At 42.5% G+C, this 15,444-nt stretch overlaps 1 long non-coding RNA gene across 3 annotated transcripts in view; it reads right to left on the minus strand.

Annotated features, from left to right (window-relative positions):
* Positions 1-733: 733 nt before the first annotated feature.
* The window catches only part of LOC137636012 (uncharacterized), a 28,366-nt gene continuing 13,655 nt past the window's right edge, over positions 734-15,444 (minus strand). For all 3 annotated transcript variants that reach the window (XR_011042886.1, XR_011042885.1, XR_011042887.1), the window contains 3 exons: positions 7,256-7,461; positions 3,329-3,452; positions 734-968 (listed from right to left, as the gene is read on the minus strand). This is a non-coding gene — a long non-coding RNA (uncharacterized lncRNA). The remainder of the gene's footprint in view (positions 969-3,328; positions 3,453-7,255; positions 7,462-15,444) is intronic.

Here is a 15,444-nt window from a genome sequence, read left to right on the forward strand (position 1 = left end):
TCCAAAGGACGTAAGGTATGTTTCACAAAACTCATTCTTTACCCCCATGGACGTACCGGTACGTCCTTGCGAAAAAATGCAATAAAAAAAAAAATTTTCATATTTTTAATAATTTTTTGAGAAAATTCAGGCATTTTCCAAGAGAATGAGACCAACCTGACCTCTCTATGACAAAAATTAAGGCTGTTAGAGCAATTTAAAAAAATATATACTGCAAAATGTGCTGGGAAAAAAATAACCCCCTGGGGGTTAAGGGTTGGAAATTTCCAAATAGCCTGGGGGTAAAAGGGTTAATATCAAGATTTTGAGCATAGCTGATCAGTGTACACATAAGCCTAAAATGCAAATATGATTGATAAATATATATATAAAACTCAAAACATTTAATATGGGTAAGCAATAATTATAATAAGTAAAAAGTAAACTTTTTGTTTCTTTTTTAAATGCTTGAAAAATACATTCGACTTTAATTGGGATTTGAAACTCCATATGAAAGGATATCCAAATAATTGAATCTCTCATAAATGAAGTAGTAGCACTATCAATGCATTACTTGGTGTTGTACAGTATCTTTTTGGCCACTAGCTGCCCTTTCATTTTAATCTTCACCTATATATGGGTGATGAATGAACTCCCAGGACCCATTGCTTGAGCCTTATATCCAAAATTCTTGTGGTTCCGTAACCAAAATACAAACCACGCTATTTAATATGGGTATTACTTTCGGCGTAGCTGAAATGACGAGCCATTAGAATTTTAACGAGGGTTTACTAGGGTAGGGAGGGGTAGCTAGCTACCCCTCCCCCCCTCACACCTGTGACTAGCTCACTTTGCTTTTGGTTCGGGTGATGAACAAACGTGTCTGCTCCCACCCTCACTTATTGACAGCCTTGATCTTGTTTTGCTTTTTCTTTTCAGTGTGCTTGGAAGTTGATTTTAGTTTTGAGGCAGATACCAAGGTCTGACATCTGAAAGTATAAACAATATTAGACAAAGGAATTTAAAAAGAAAACAAACTGAATATCAATCTCGCTTCAACCAATTTAACATCATTAATGATATACTAACACAAGAGGTAGTTTTTTTAGCAAGTGTCAAAATAGTCCTTTCTCTCCTGTTTAGATTGAAATTATAAAACTTTATAAGGAAAACTTATCTAAAAGTATTTTTATAAAGCTTTCTCAATACCTACATTTTGCTTTCTATTCAGAATTGATCCAAACTACAAAAAATTATTTCATACTATAATTATCTTTTTAATCTACTGTAGTTTAATTTATTAAGAAAACTTCTCAGAGTAATTCTAAAAGCAAATAAAACTAGCACTCTGGAAATAACCAATTCACTGAATTCTGTATTAAATTCTGAACAGCAGAACTACCAAGTATAGAATATCTATTGATCAAATTATTGATATTTAGGATAATATAAAAAATAGCAACAGGCAGAAATTAAGCAATTTTATCATCCAAGGAGGTCCAGAAATAGTAAATATATTGACTAGGGGACATTAATGAAAAGGAAAATAAAAATATATCGACACAATCAAATATATTTGCAGGCACATTTCAAATTCATTCTTGGTGAAGGAAAATCTTATCAACGAACTATAGTCAATTTCTTTTAGCGAGGCAGATTTGCACCGAATCGCAGCGGTGCCCTTTTAGCTCGGAAAAGTTTTCTGATCGCTGATTGGTTGGACAAGATAATTCTAACCAATCAGCGACCAGGAAACTTTTCCGAGCTAAAAGGGTATCGCTACGAGTCGGTGCAAATCTGCCTCGTTAAAAGAAATTGACTATAGGATAACTGGAATCTCACTCCTCTCTTACTGAAATCTATTATTATTATTACTTGCTAAGCTACAACCCTAGTTGGATAAGCAAGATGCTAATTTATAAGCCCAAGGCCTCCGATAGGGAAAATGGCCCAGTGCGGAAAAGAAATAAAGAAATAAATAAACTACAAGAGTAATAATTAACAATTAAAATAAGATATCTTAAGAACAGTATCAACATCAAAATAAATCTTTCATATATAAACTATGAAAACTTATAAAAAAAAAGAAGGGGAAGAGAAATAAGACAGAATAGTGAGCCTCAGTGTACTCTCAAGCAAGAAAACTCTAACCTAGGATAGTGGAAGGCCTTGGTACAGACGCTATGGCACTACTCAAGACTAGAGAACATTGGTTTTATCTTGGAGTGTCCTTCTAAAAGAGCAGCTTACCACGGCTAAAGAGTCTCTTCTATCCTTATCAAGAGGAAAGTAGCCACTGAACAATTGCAGTATAATAGTTAACCCATTGAGCAAAGAAGAATAGTTATAAAAATTTCTATAAAGCCTAAAGGATTAATTACTAGTTCTAATTATTACCAAGATTGAATTTAAAATAAAAAACTTTCCAGATTAAAAATTATGAAAATTAGCTACTGAAGAACAGTGACTTTCAGAAGGTCCTCAAAGACATCTGGTGATACAAACAAACCCAAAATACATACATACATATACCAAGGCACTTCCCCCAATTTTGGGGGGTAGCCGACATCAACAAATGAAACAAAAACAAAAAAGGGGACCTCTACTCTCTACGTTCCTCCCAGCCTGACAAGGGACTCAACCGAGTTCAGCTGGTACTGCTAGGGTGCCACAGCCCACCCTCCCCCGTTATCTGCCTAGACATTATAATAAACTGCCAACTGAAATGAAGGACCTAAAGGGAGCAATTGAATTTAAGAAGAAACTAAAGACATTACTTTTCACAAGATCATATGATTTGGAAGATGCCACAATCAAAGAATTGTTTAAGTTATAATGAAAATGTTACGTTAGATGATTGATATGGACCCGCCCGAGAAGTAGTTCACTCGACTTCAGTGGAGTGTTGGATTTAAACCCAAAATAAGTAAACACGTAAGATGAAGCTTCATAATGCTGCTGCTACCTCCGCGGTCATCTAAGGCACCGGAGGAAGCAGCAGGGCCTACCGGAACAGCGTCACAATCGCTCGCCATTCATTCCTATTTCTAGCACGCTCTCTTGCCTCTCTCACATCTATCCTCAAAACCAAAATGAAATCATAAAATCTCAGTTATTGCATCAAAACCTCATAATGAAGTACAGTAATCAAACAATATGTAATTCAATACAGTAAGCAAGACGACATGTGACTATTTGATGACCTTTGCTTCTGAAAATAGTAGGCACGCAAGTTAAATGACGATTACCCTAGGCCCAAGTTTAAAAATATGACTCGCATACAGTTTTTAGGAACCTATTGTCTTAAGTCGAGGACTTAGTGTAAAAACGGCTGTTGGTGAGAACTTACCTATACAGGGTCAGTGGCAGTAGTGAGAAATACACTTCTTGAGCTCTGTCCTTGTTGTTCGCTGCAACAGTCGTCATAGACCTCTAACTTGCGGTGTACTATTGTTCTTCCCTTACACACCATCCTGTAATACATTAGAAAAGGAATTAAGCTATCCAAGCATTATCATTTTTATCTGGTTATTATTATTATTATTATTATTATTATTATTATTATTATTATCAGCTACCACCCAAAATTGGGGGAAGTGCCTTGGTATATGTATGTATTATTATTATTATTATTATTATTATTATTATTATTATTACTATTTAAGCTATAAACCTAGTTGGAGAAATCTATTGACATCATGTAGAATCCTGTTAAGAAGATGGTTGGAAAAGAGGAGCGACTGACGGCGAAATCTAAGACTGACCTCTCCCAATGGCGGTCTTTCCGAGACAACCTCATTCCGCACATTGGTTGTGTGACCCATCCCCTTGCTATCGACAAGCGAGCAGATATACCAATCATCTGGTCTCCAAAGCCACATAACCCTGGACAAGTTTGGGAAAGAAATGATGTGGGTGTTTGGAGCCAGTGTGGTCATGCGGGCCAGTACTTCCCCCTGACCTGATAGATACAGTTGAGAAAACTACAGATATGGAACAGTGTCATGAGAACATTGATGAAGAACAGTATAGTCAGGATGGTGATTATGAAGAACATTGCAGCGATTATGATTATATCAAAGTATGAACAGTTTTGGGAGTCATCATGAAGCTTCAATAATAATCAGTTGTGAGTCTGTGCATTATATTAACCCTTTTACCCCCAGGCTATTTGGAAATTTCCAACCCTTAACCCCCAAGGGGTTATTTTTTCCCCAGCACATTTTGCAATATATTTCTTTTAAATTGCTCTAACAGCCTTAATTTTTGTCATAGAGAGGTCAGGTTGGTCTCATTCTCTTGGAAAATGCCTGAATTTTCTCAAAAAATTATCAAAAATATGAAAAAAAAAATTTTTATAGCATTTTTCTGCAAGGACGAAGCGGTACGTCCATGGGGGTAAAGGGATGAATTTTGTGAAACGTACCAGTACGTCCTTTGGGGGTAAAAGGGTTAACTTGTATCACTGGGATCTGCATGTAATATATATTCACATCAATTAGTTAATGGAATGATTGGAAGATAAAAGAACCAAAGGAATGTTACTTGACTTTATTCCAGGAATCTTTGGAATATGTAAAGCCTTTTTATCATTACAAAAATACTTGTTTGGCATCTGCCAAAGACTGGAAAATGGCTGTCTGCTAAAGAAGGTGAAGAATGCAAGAGTTGATGGGAGAAGTACAAGAGGAAGGCCAAGGTTTGGGTGGATGGATGGTGTGAAGAAAGCTCTGGGTGATAGGAGGAGAGATGTGAGAGAGGCAAGAGAGCGTGCTAGAAATAGGAATTAATGGCGAGCGATTGTGACGCAGTTCCGGTAGGCCCTGCTGTTTCCTCCGGTGCCTTAGATGACCGCGGAGGTAGCAGCAGTAGGGGAGTCAGCATTATGAAGCTTCATCTGTGGTGGATAACGGGGGAGGGTGGGCTGTGGCACCCTAGCAGTACCAGCTGAACTCGGCTGAGTCCCTTGTTAGGCTGGGAGGAACGTAGAGAGTAGAGGTCCCCTTTTTGTTTTGTTTCGTTGTTGATGTCGGCTGCCCCCCAAAATTGGGGGAAGTGCCTTTGGTATGTGTATGTATGTATGCCAAAGACTGTCCTCTTTTCTTATGAGCCCAAAAAGCAGTTTGTCTTGGATTGTAATTCATTCGACCAATACTTTCAGATTTTAAAATAATGAATCTGCATCTCCTGTCAAATCTAAGAGAAGCTGAAAGAAAATATGCAACTCGCTGCCTTCGTTTTCAAAAATATAATTCAGTGGAAGACTTGAAGCAGCTTTAACTAAGGTAAAGTATTAACCCTTCTACCCCCAAAGGACGTACTGGTACGTTTCACAAAACTCATCCCTTAACCCCCATGGACGTACCGGTACGTCCTTGCAAAAAAATGCTATAAAAATTTTTTTTTCATATTTTTGATATTTTTTTGAAAAAATTCAGGCATTTTCCAAGAGATTGAGACCAACCTGACCTCTCTATGACAAAAATTAAGGCTGTTAGAGCAATTTAAAAAAATATACTGCAAAATGTACTGGGGAAAAAATAACCCTTTGGAGGTTAAGGGTTGGAAATTTCCAAAGAGCCTGGGGGTAAAAGGGTTAAAAATACTGGAGGTTTTCAAAGACAGTACGACCTCTATTTTTTTCTTTTTTTTTCAAATTTTTCTTAGGACGCAAAAGTTATGGGTAGGGACAATAGAAAGGACATTTTCATATAGAAAGAAATTAATCACAAGTGCAAATTAGGAATCATTGGAAAGGTTATTGCCTGTACAATCACAAGAACTCTTTAATTATTCAACTATGGTATCGACGACATCGATTCAGAGGCCCAAGGGTAAAAAATTACCCAATTTTTCATTATCTGACCTGTACCTCTATAACTACCCATGTTAGTTTCAAATTTGCAGGGAAGAAACTGTACATATATGGGCTGTTTTTGAAAATACAGGTACCCTGAAGCATCAAACGTGTATATCATTAGCTGTAAATATACAGTATATGAAAATATTGGAAAAGACATTTTTTGAATGAGTTTACAGTATTGATAAATTGCAATTTGAAACATCTTGTATCTCCGCCATTTTCATAAGAAAAGAGAACAGTCTTTTGCATGTGCCTAACAAGAATTCTTTCTTTCTTGTTTTGATTTTAATTATACAAATGTTATTCTGAAAGTCATATTTCATCTAAAATATTTTACAAAGGCTGACTCAATTCAAATGATCTGCTTTCTATTCAGAATTTATCACTGATAACTTCAACCGAAACAAATTCACTCATAATTAATATAAAAATCTTTCATTTTTACATTTAAATAAAAATTCACCAGAGAGAAAATGGCAGCAAGTAAATTGCCAACTCACTCTGGATTATGTATAAACATTTTAAGAAGGATGAACTACCAAACAAAATATCTATTAATGAATACAAATAAAAAGCTTGACAAATATGACACTTTTAATATCATTCTTCCACTACTGACCATTCTTTAACCCTTTTACCCCCAAAGGACGTACTGGTACGTTTCACAAAACTCATCCCTTTACCCCCATGGACGTACTGTACGTCCTTGCAAAAAAATGCTATAAAAAAATTTTTTATCGTATTTTTGATAATTTTTTTGAGAAAATTCAGATATTTTCCAAGAGAATGAGACCAGCCTGACCTCTCTATGATGAAAATTAAGGCTGTTAGAGCAATTTAAAAAAAAATATACTGCAAAATGTGCTGGGGAAAAAATAACCCCTTGGGGGTTAAGGGTTGGAAATTTCCAAAGAGCCTGGGGGTAAAAGGGTTAACAACAATAAAAATGACAGATTTGAAAGTAAATTGTATTTTCCCTAACGATAAAAACCTTGAGCTCTTTATATGAATTTGGCCTGCCATCACCTATCCCCCTCATATTCCTGTCTTCAATCAAAAGTGATGAGACAACACTGGTGTGTCTGTATACGTGTGTATGTGTGTCTGTGTGTGAGCGGGGTAGCCGGCCACCTCCCCTACCCGCCGCTAAGTAGCAGTGGGGGAGTAACCCATCTCTAAACGTCTTATGGCGAGTCTTCCAGTTTTGCTGGAAGTATATCCCTAATAAAGAACGAAAGGGTTTGCATTTAGCGTCGGAACAAAGATGGTTTGATCCTACCCTCAACACAATAGCCTATACAGTACAGTCACTCAAAGTAACCTATAAGGTTACTTGTTTTTCTAGCCAATAGCACATTTCCATTTGTGAGAAAAAACCACTTTCCAGATAATCAAAAACAAAAAGCAACTTACTTATTACGGATTTCCATCCAGTACAAACAGATGCGATGTTTTATGAGTTCCTAAGGGAACTTTAAAGAAAGGGTCAGTGAGAGTCACGCGTACTTCTCGACAAGTCTTGATAGCGTGCTGGGGCAGCCAGAAAATATCTGGCTATTTCCATCGCATCGGCGTCATGATTTAAAGCCACTTTCATCTTGGGGTGACAGCAACCTTACCTGGAATATTGTTCAATTAAAATAAATCATTATAAAAAAAGCCCTTTCCCTAATAGTGTCACTTGAAAAATGCTAAAATTTTATCTAACTTCAGAGAAATTCATTGCTAGGCACCAAGACTTCATTCAAAATTTACATAGTACATAAAATATATAAACAATTCCATTATTTTATAAATTAAGCAATAGGCTATCATGCTGTTATCCATTCACAAAATATTTGTACGACCTTAGTGACTATTCTTAGCAAAACCGACATAGCTTCAGTCGGGATAGAGCTACAGGCTTCAACCTGTACACTGTACTGAACAGCTTTGAGATGCAAACAGAGTTGTCAAAACATAGCTTATGTTTTCATTTATCACACTTCTGTACTTATATTTTCTCGTTATGATACGTATAATACCATTATACCATTATCAGAGATAAGTATGTACTGTATTTTTTAATTTCATGAATAGAATTGCTTTTTTTGTTGCAGAGCTCGTCGCAAGGTTACGTATATCGGCCTAACATGTCAAATTTGAAAGTACTTTGTAATTTTCCTAACGACACAAACCTTTAGCTATTTATACATGGATATTACTTTATGCGAAGCTGAAAGAAAACGAATTTTGACGTAGGAAAAATCTATTTTTGGGTGAGATAGCCATGTCGTCCTGATGGAAGGTTCTTCCGACAGCTTCCTACTATATGATATTTCTGCGAGTGATATTACAAGAGAATTACCGTCAGGTATCACAGGGTTCTAACCCCCTGAACGACTATCCTAAGATATCGTGTGTAATCAGGGACGTATCCGTAGATAACCATAGATATCTGCACTCCCAAGCAGACTTAACCCAGTGAGGAGACTTTTAACGAGGGTTAAGCACCCATCCGCTTATTAGCAGGGTGGGGGGTGGGAGTAGTAGCTACCCTGCTCACTCACATACCTGAGCTATTAACCTAATTTGCTAAGAAGTAGGACTTCACGAGGGACAGGTACTGGCGGGCCAATTTATATAAATAGCTACAGGATTGTGTCGTTAGGAAAAATACAAATGACTTCCAAATTTGTCATTTGTTGCTTCACTAAATACAAGCCAAAGCTATCTATATGGGATGACTTACCCTTGAGAAAGGTGGAAGTCTGTGCCAATTGGCTTTTTGGCTTTGACCCGGGGTTTTCCCCTTTATGTGTACACATAATTGGCGGAAACCCTACACCTCACTAAAACCGTACTATGCATGGTCCGGGGCCTGAACTAGCTGTGCGCTCGTGATACTAGCAATGGGACTGTCTAGCTAAGAGTTCTTGTGAGCCATAGGTATTTTCAGATGTTACAAAGACATTACCTAATACTCCATCGTTAGGGTATGGGGACGCAACAAGTATTGAAACAATAAGAGGTTACACAAGGGGAAATGGTTTACCTGCAGATAGTTGAGGTCAGCTTTGCAGAGGACCCTGAATACTGATTCCTCAAGAGGGAAAGATGAAGAAAAGAAAGAGCTAGCCATTCTTAAACATTCATCCCAGACTAATCCCGGATAAGCTATGCCCTCAACCCTCTGCTACTTGTGCATCAAGGAGCTTGAGGTGTTAAACAACTCGTGCAGCCACCACAGGACCAATGGAAAAAGTTTCCATGTTCCTGTGGGTTACGTCTTCTAGGTAGTGGGCAATGAAGGTCGTCTGATGCTTCCACATGCCCGCTTCTAGTACCTGCGCCACAGAGTAGTTTCATTTGAACGAAAGGGATGTTGCAATGCCCCTGACGTCATGAGCTCTGGTTCGTGTTGGAGAAGGATGACCTTATGAATCCGTGCACAGTGTTCTTTGTCATCCTCCTCCTGACATTCCTTGTGCTGACAAAGAGTGCTGACACTTGGGGGCCAGCGGCAGATGTTCTTTTGAAGTAATACCTCAAACTTTTTGCTGGGCATAGTAACAGTTGATCTGTGTCATCGATTATGGTACGGAAACTCTCAATTTGGAAGAAATCAAATCTAGGATCTGCTATCCCGGATTTTGAGTCTTTGCTATGAACTCAGCGATGAAGCCGAGAAATACCTCTCCCCATCCCCTTGAATGTGTGATGTCATAAGAAAAACCATGAAGTTCACTAACTCTTATGGCCAAAGCCAAAGCAAGTAGGAACACCGTCTTCAAAGTGAGGTGGCGATCTGTTACCTGACGTAATGGAATGTAGGGAAGACCCTTCAGAGACTGAAGGACCCAAACCACGTTCCAAGCAGTTCTAACTTCCAACTAGGGACAGTAAACTTATAATTTCCAAGAGGAGAGAGAGTTCCAACGAAGAAGAAATATCTACAACTTTCAGCTTAAACACTAGACTCAAGGCTGAGTGGTAACCTTATACTGCCGAAACTGAGAGGAGCATTTCCTCCCGAAGGTGTAAAATGAACTCTGCTATTGTTGGAATAGTAGCATCGACGGGAGATATACCCCTTCCACGACACCAACCATAGAAGACAGTCCACTTAGCTTGGTAGACCGAAGCTGATGAGTGTCGAAGATGTCCAGCCATCAGGTTCGCAACTTGTTGCAAAAATCCTCTCAGAGTGAGGAGGTTCTGGATAGTCTCCAGGCGTCAAATCATAGCAAAGCTACGGCATTGTGGAAGATGTTCCCATGGGGCTGCTTGGGTAGATCATGTCGTGGAGGGAGTTCTCTTGGGAGCTTTGTTAGGAGCTGCAGAAGGTCCGGGAGCCATTCTGCGTGATGCCATAGTGAAGCTATGAGGGTTATCGAGAGATTGGTGGATACTCTGGTCTTGTTGAGTACTCTTCTCATCAGACAAAATGGAGGAAAATGCGTAAACGTCGATGTTGTCCCACCATTGCTAGAATGCATCTTGCCAGAGAGCCTGGGGATCCGAGGCTGGGTAGCAGCGGGAGCCTGAAATTCGGGGATGTTGCGAACAAGTCCATAGTAGGGGAACCCCACAAAGTCAGGACTTTGTTAGCTGCTAGATGATTTGGAGACCACTCGGAGCCTAACACAGTACTGTATCTAAGTCGCTCTGATAAGTTTGTCTGCGGGCACATTCCTTTTGCCTGGAATGAAGCATGCTGATAGGGTCACCAAGTTGTCTTCTACCCATCTCAGAATCTCTAATGCTAGAAGGGATAGTAGCTGCAAAAACGTACCGGCTTGTTTGTTGATGTAAGCCACTACCGTGGTGTTGTCGCTCATCAACACCACTGAGTGGCCTGCCAAGAACTGCTGGAATTGTTGGAGGGTTCAGAAGGCTGCCTTCATTTCTAAGAGATTTATGTGCTGGTACTTTTTGGACTCTGACCATAGGCCTGAGGCTGTGTGGTGCAGCATGTTGGCCTCCCCACCCTTCTTTTAATGCATCTGAAAAGAGCATCAAGTCAGAGGGGAGGACGAGAAGGTCGACACCCCTGCGGAGATTCTCGTCGTTCACCCACCATCTGGGGTCCGTCTGCTCTTCTAGTTCTATAGGAACTTGAATGTTCGGGGAATCGCTGGACTGATTCCAGCTGAACTTTAGCCTCCATTGGAGAGATCAGATACTGAGACAGCCATTCGGAACTAGATAAACCAAGGCTGCTATGAGCCCTAGGAGACATAACCACCTCTGGGCTGGGAGTTCTTCTCGTCTGAGGAATGGTCTCTCTACCTTTGTCAGCCTCACTACCCTGTCGTCTGATGGGAAGACTTTCTGTTGATCAGTGTCGATGATTATATCCAAGTATACCAGTCGTTGAAAGGGAAGTAGTGACGACGACTTGAGATTTTCCATGATTCCGAGGTCTTATCAAAACTCATGAAGTTTGTCTCGGAGATGAAGAAGGGTTGCCATCGAGTCTGCTAGAATCAGCCAGTTGTCCAGATATCTCAGGAAATGGAAGCCGATTCTGTGAGCTCAGGATGACACTAGGGCGAATATTCTTGTGAAGCCCTGAGGTGCTGTGGAAAGACCGAAGCACACCACCTTGAACTGGTATTTCTTGTTGTCTAGAATGATCCTTAGATACTTCCTTGAAGACGGGTGGATTGGGATCTGGAAGTATGCGTCTTTTAGGTCCAGTTTGCACTTGAAGTCCTGTGGTCTTACCGCTTGTCTGACTGTGTCTGCCGTCTCTATGCTGAACGGAGTTTGCTTGACAAACTTGTTCAGAGCTGAGAGGTCGATAACGCCTTTTTCACAAGAAAGAGTCGACTGAAGAAGCCTGGGGAGTCGCCGAGGACCTCCTGGAGAGCAGCCTTCTTCAACATGGTCTGGAATTCGGCCCGGAGATCCAGCTCTTTTGCAGATCCCTTCGCAGAGAAACTCGATGGAACTGGATCCTTGGTCAGTGGAGGGAGAGATTGAGTGAACAAGACGAGATACTCTGAATGAATCACAACGACTGTCCAGGGTTTAACCTTAAGCAGCAGTCATATCTGCCAGCAGCAATGCAGGCAACCACCACCGGTGGACAAGTGGGAGGATTGCCCATCCTAGCGGGTGCAGTCTCAGCTGCCTTCTCTAGAACTCTTACCTCCATATGAGGACTTGGAACCCTTTCACTCTTTGGCTGGAAAAGGCTTCTATGCCTTGTTGCCATTGTAGCTGATGTCCTATTCATTGGCGGTTTAGGCTGTTGCTGTTGTTTCTTCTGCAGAGGAAGTGGTCTATGGGACGAGATGTTCTAGCCCTATGGAGGAGGGCGTCCTGCTTGAACTTTTTTCACCTCTCCGAAGCATGCTTGACGTTTTCATGCCTGAGCAGAGGAACCTTTCAAAGTAGAGTTTCTCAGTCTCGTTACTTCATTCTGTGGGAGTCCCTTTGCCGAAGGATCGTATTTGCCAACAAGTTCACAACTTGGTGGGAAAGGAACTAAATAGTTCAAGTTCCCGATAATAAAAAGGTCTACATCGCCTTCCTCGACGTCTCCTTGGACCAGTCCTCGGTCCTTATGAGGTGTCCCACTGATCCTAACCAGAGGTCTAGCCACGAAGTAGCCTGCATGGCGTACTTCGCTACTTTCTCCTGATTAAGAATCTTCAATGCCAAGAACGAGACGAAGTCCTGATAGTCTCTCGAGGGAGATCCCTCTGGTAAGGGCCTCTATGGAGTGATCGAGAGGCAGGGAAGGAAGGGGCTCGTTGGAAACCTCGTGATATTTCCTCTGCTGCACAAAAGGAGGCGGAAGATGTTTAAAAGAGGAGCAAGTGATCTGTGAGAACGCCTTCCGACAGGCACTGCTGAGGGGCCACCGCTGAATCAAATAACCCATTAATGAACCTCATGCAGGCCAAGACCTGCTAGAAGGCGTACTCCAACTCCCCCTGCTCAGCCTCCAATAGCTTTGGACTAGCAGGTCTTGGGAGATGGTCGTCATCGTCATTAAGTCATCCAACCACTAGATCTCCTCTCGAGGTGAGTTGACGTCGTCCCTCGAACAATGCTGACAACCCTGCAGGGTTTGGAGAAGATCATTTGGATCCTTCCTGCAAAGGTCTTGAAGTCCTTGCCAAAGACTAGAGGACAGTCTTGGCACTCTTCGACTCCTTACGGGATGGAAAGAATTCCTCCAGGAGTGAAGGTCTTGTATGCTCTTTCATATGTCCCTCACTTGCTGAGGGAGCGACGTCCTCCAGTAAAGGTCTGGATACCGGTAGCTGCTCCAAGGGAACCACCTTGATAAAGGAGGGGCAGGAAGATCCTGCCCAGACTCTTCTCTCTGAGAGACAGAGAATCTTGGCTCGGAGGACGCTGGAGGGCGCCTACCCGCAGAGGAGAGGGAATAATGATGCTCAGCCTATGCTTCGATGTTCGTATGAGTTAGTTTGACCCGGGAGGAATCCTGCAGTTCAGCTACTACTCACTTCCATTATAGAAGAGAGATGGAAGATGATGATGGCACCTGAGGAGGGGGGAACGTAGACTTACGTCTAGGGTCAGCCGGAGATGAAGATGGCTTCTCCAAAGGAATCCATAGGCATACTAGTGGACTGTAGAGGTGAGACACCTTCCACAAATTCCTGGTGAACTGCTTTGACCAGGGTGTTGAACCAAGGATCTTTGCCCACTGAGGCGCTGACCGACAGATCCCGAGAGGATCGATACTGAAGGTCTCTGAAAAGATGGAATCAGGTTCCTGCCTGGATCGACTGATGACTGGAGAGGCAAGCGGTGCGAAGAGGCGGATGGCTGCAACCTAGATGGTTCCCACTTAAGGGTGAGCGGAACAGGGCAGCTTACCTTCTGAAGGAGAGGAGATCGTCAGAAGTGGTCCTTCCAGCGTGATGTCCTGGACACTTTGGCTGGGGAGCTGTGTTCTTGAGTCGACCTGCAAGAAACAGAAGACTTACGGTCTAGAGTTGGAGAATGGTGATCTAAGCCTGACGGCCGGCATTTATAAGCTGGTGAAAGAGAGGGAGAACCCCTACGAGGAGCTGGAAAATGGAGGGTTGGTGAGTGCCAATGACAGGACGAGCAATGGGAAGTTCAAAGAGGAGAGCGTCAGGAAAACTGCTTTCAATCTGGAGGAGATCGCCTACAGCCAGGCGAATGACGAACAGCTAGTAAACGTCTAGGTACTGACGAATGACGAGCCACAGGAGTACTAAGAACAGCTGGCAAACGACGAGCCACTGGCAATTGATGAGCGGCTGGAGAACGACGAGAAACTACATCTAGTAGTTGGTGATCGCTGAGTCATTAGCGAACGATGAGCTGCTGGAAAATGACGAGTAGCTGTAGGACTACGAACAGTTGACGAACAGCAGACTGCAGGTGATCGACGAGCGATCGGAAAGCCTGGAGAATCTATGGCAGCTGACAAACCACTAACTGCTTTCAAGTGACTAGAAGCTGGAGAGTGCCGATGGACAGGCGAACGCCTTGGGGCTGGCGAATGGCGAGTCCATAGAGTCCGATAAAACAGGCGAGGGTTGAGAACCAGAAGGCTGTCGGTGAGTCTGATGAGATTCCTCACGAGGTGAAGAGTGACGATCTCTGGAAGGGGTCTGCGGTTGAGGTGACAAGTGACGAGGAGTGGGCGAGCGTCAAGGACGACCACGCACTCTGGGAGCTCGTTGAGGGCAGCGAAGATCTTCCGAAGGGGAGGAATGCTAAGCAATAACAGGAAGATGTTTAGAAGACATTTGGATCTGGGACTCTAGGGGGGGATCTCACTCTAGGTGAGAGCGATGCCCACCCACAAGAGGGACCTGCCTTGAACTTTGCTCTACCCCAGATGGAAGAGTTGGCTCAGCAAGGGGGGAGGGAGCAGTTTTTGGCAACGGCGGCAGCAGCGGAAGAAGAGGTAGGGTGGGAATCGTCAGCGGACACGACAGACAAAACCTCAGGGTTGTGTAGGCCCACACTCAGTAACAATAGGGGATCCACCACTGAGGAAGTCTGTGTTCGCTTCCACTCCGCACCAAGCTGAAGTTCAAAAACTGCCTTCAACGGCGGGGTGCCGGTCAAATCCAGAGATGGCCTCACCTGGAAAGCATCAAAGAAAGAGTACTGCAAGTCTCACTTCGAGGGAGGAGAGGGGCTGCTTCACTTGGGAGCAGTAGCACCATCCCTCGAGACCAGAGGTTGACCTGGAGTTAATTAGAAACCGAACGAACAGGAGCTTTGGGAAGAGGTTGGGTGATCAAAGTCCTAGATTTCTTCAACTTTGAGGAAGACCCCGGAGGTGAAGAATCCCTTTTGGACTTATGTCGGGTCCCATACTTCTCCCACAGAGAGGCAGACCACTCTCGGCATTCAAGGCAGGTGTTATCCTGGTCACAACGCCACCCACAGCAGGCAGGACATAGCAGATGCACATGACATGAACGTCCCGCAGAAGCAGCCCTCAGGTCATGAACGGCCAAGGAGAGAGCACCTGATGGAAAAGACCTTGCCTAGTGTGGGCTTGACCAAGGATGGAACAGTCTGTGGATGGTCGGTCGGTGAAGGGGAAGCTACCTGCCATTCCTCTTTGCAAGGGCGAGCGTTAGCAAGGT

Source organism: Palaemon carinicauda, unplaced genomic scaffold (genome assembly GCF_036898095.1).
Source record: "Palaemon carinicauda isolate YSFRI2023 unplaced genomic scaffold, ASM3689809v2 scaffold210, whole genome shotgun sequence".
In the NCBI taxonomy this organism is placed as follows: domain Eukaryota; kingdom Metazoa; phylum Arthropoda; class Malacostraca; order Decapoda; family Palaemonidae; genus Palaemon; species Palaemon carinicauda.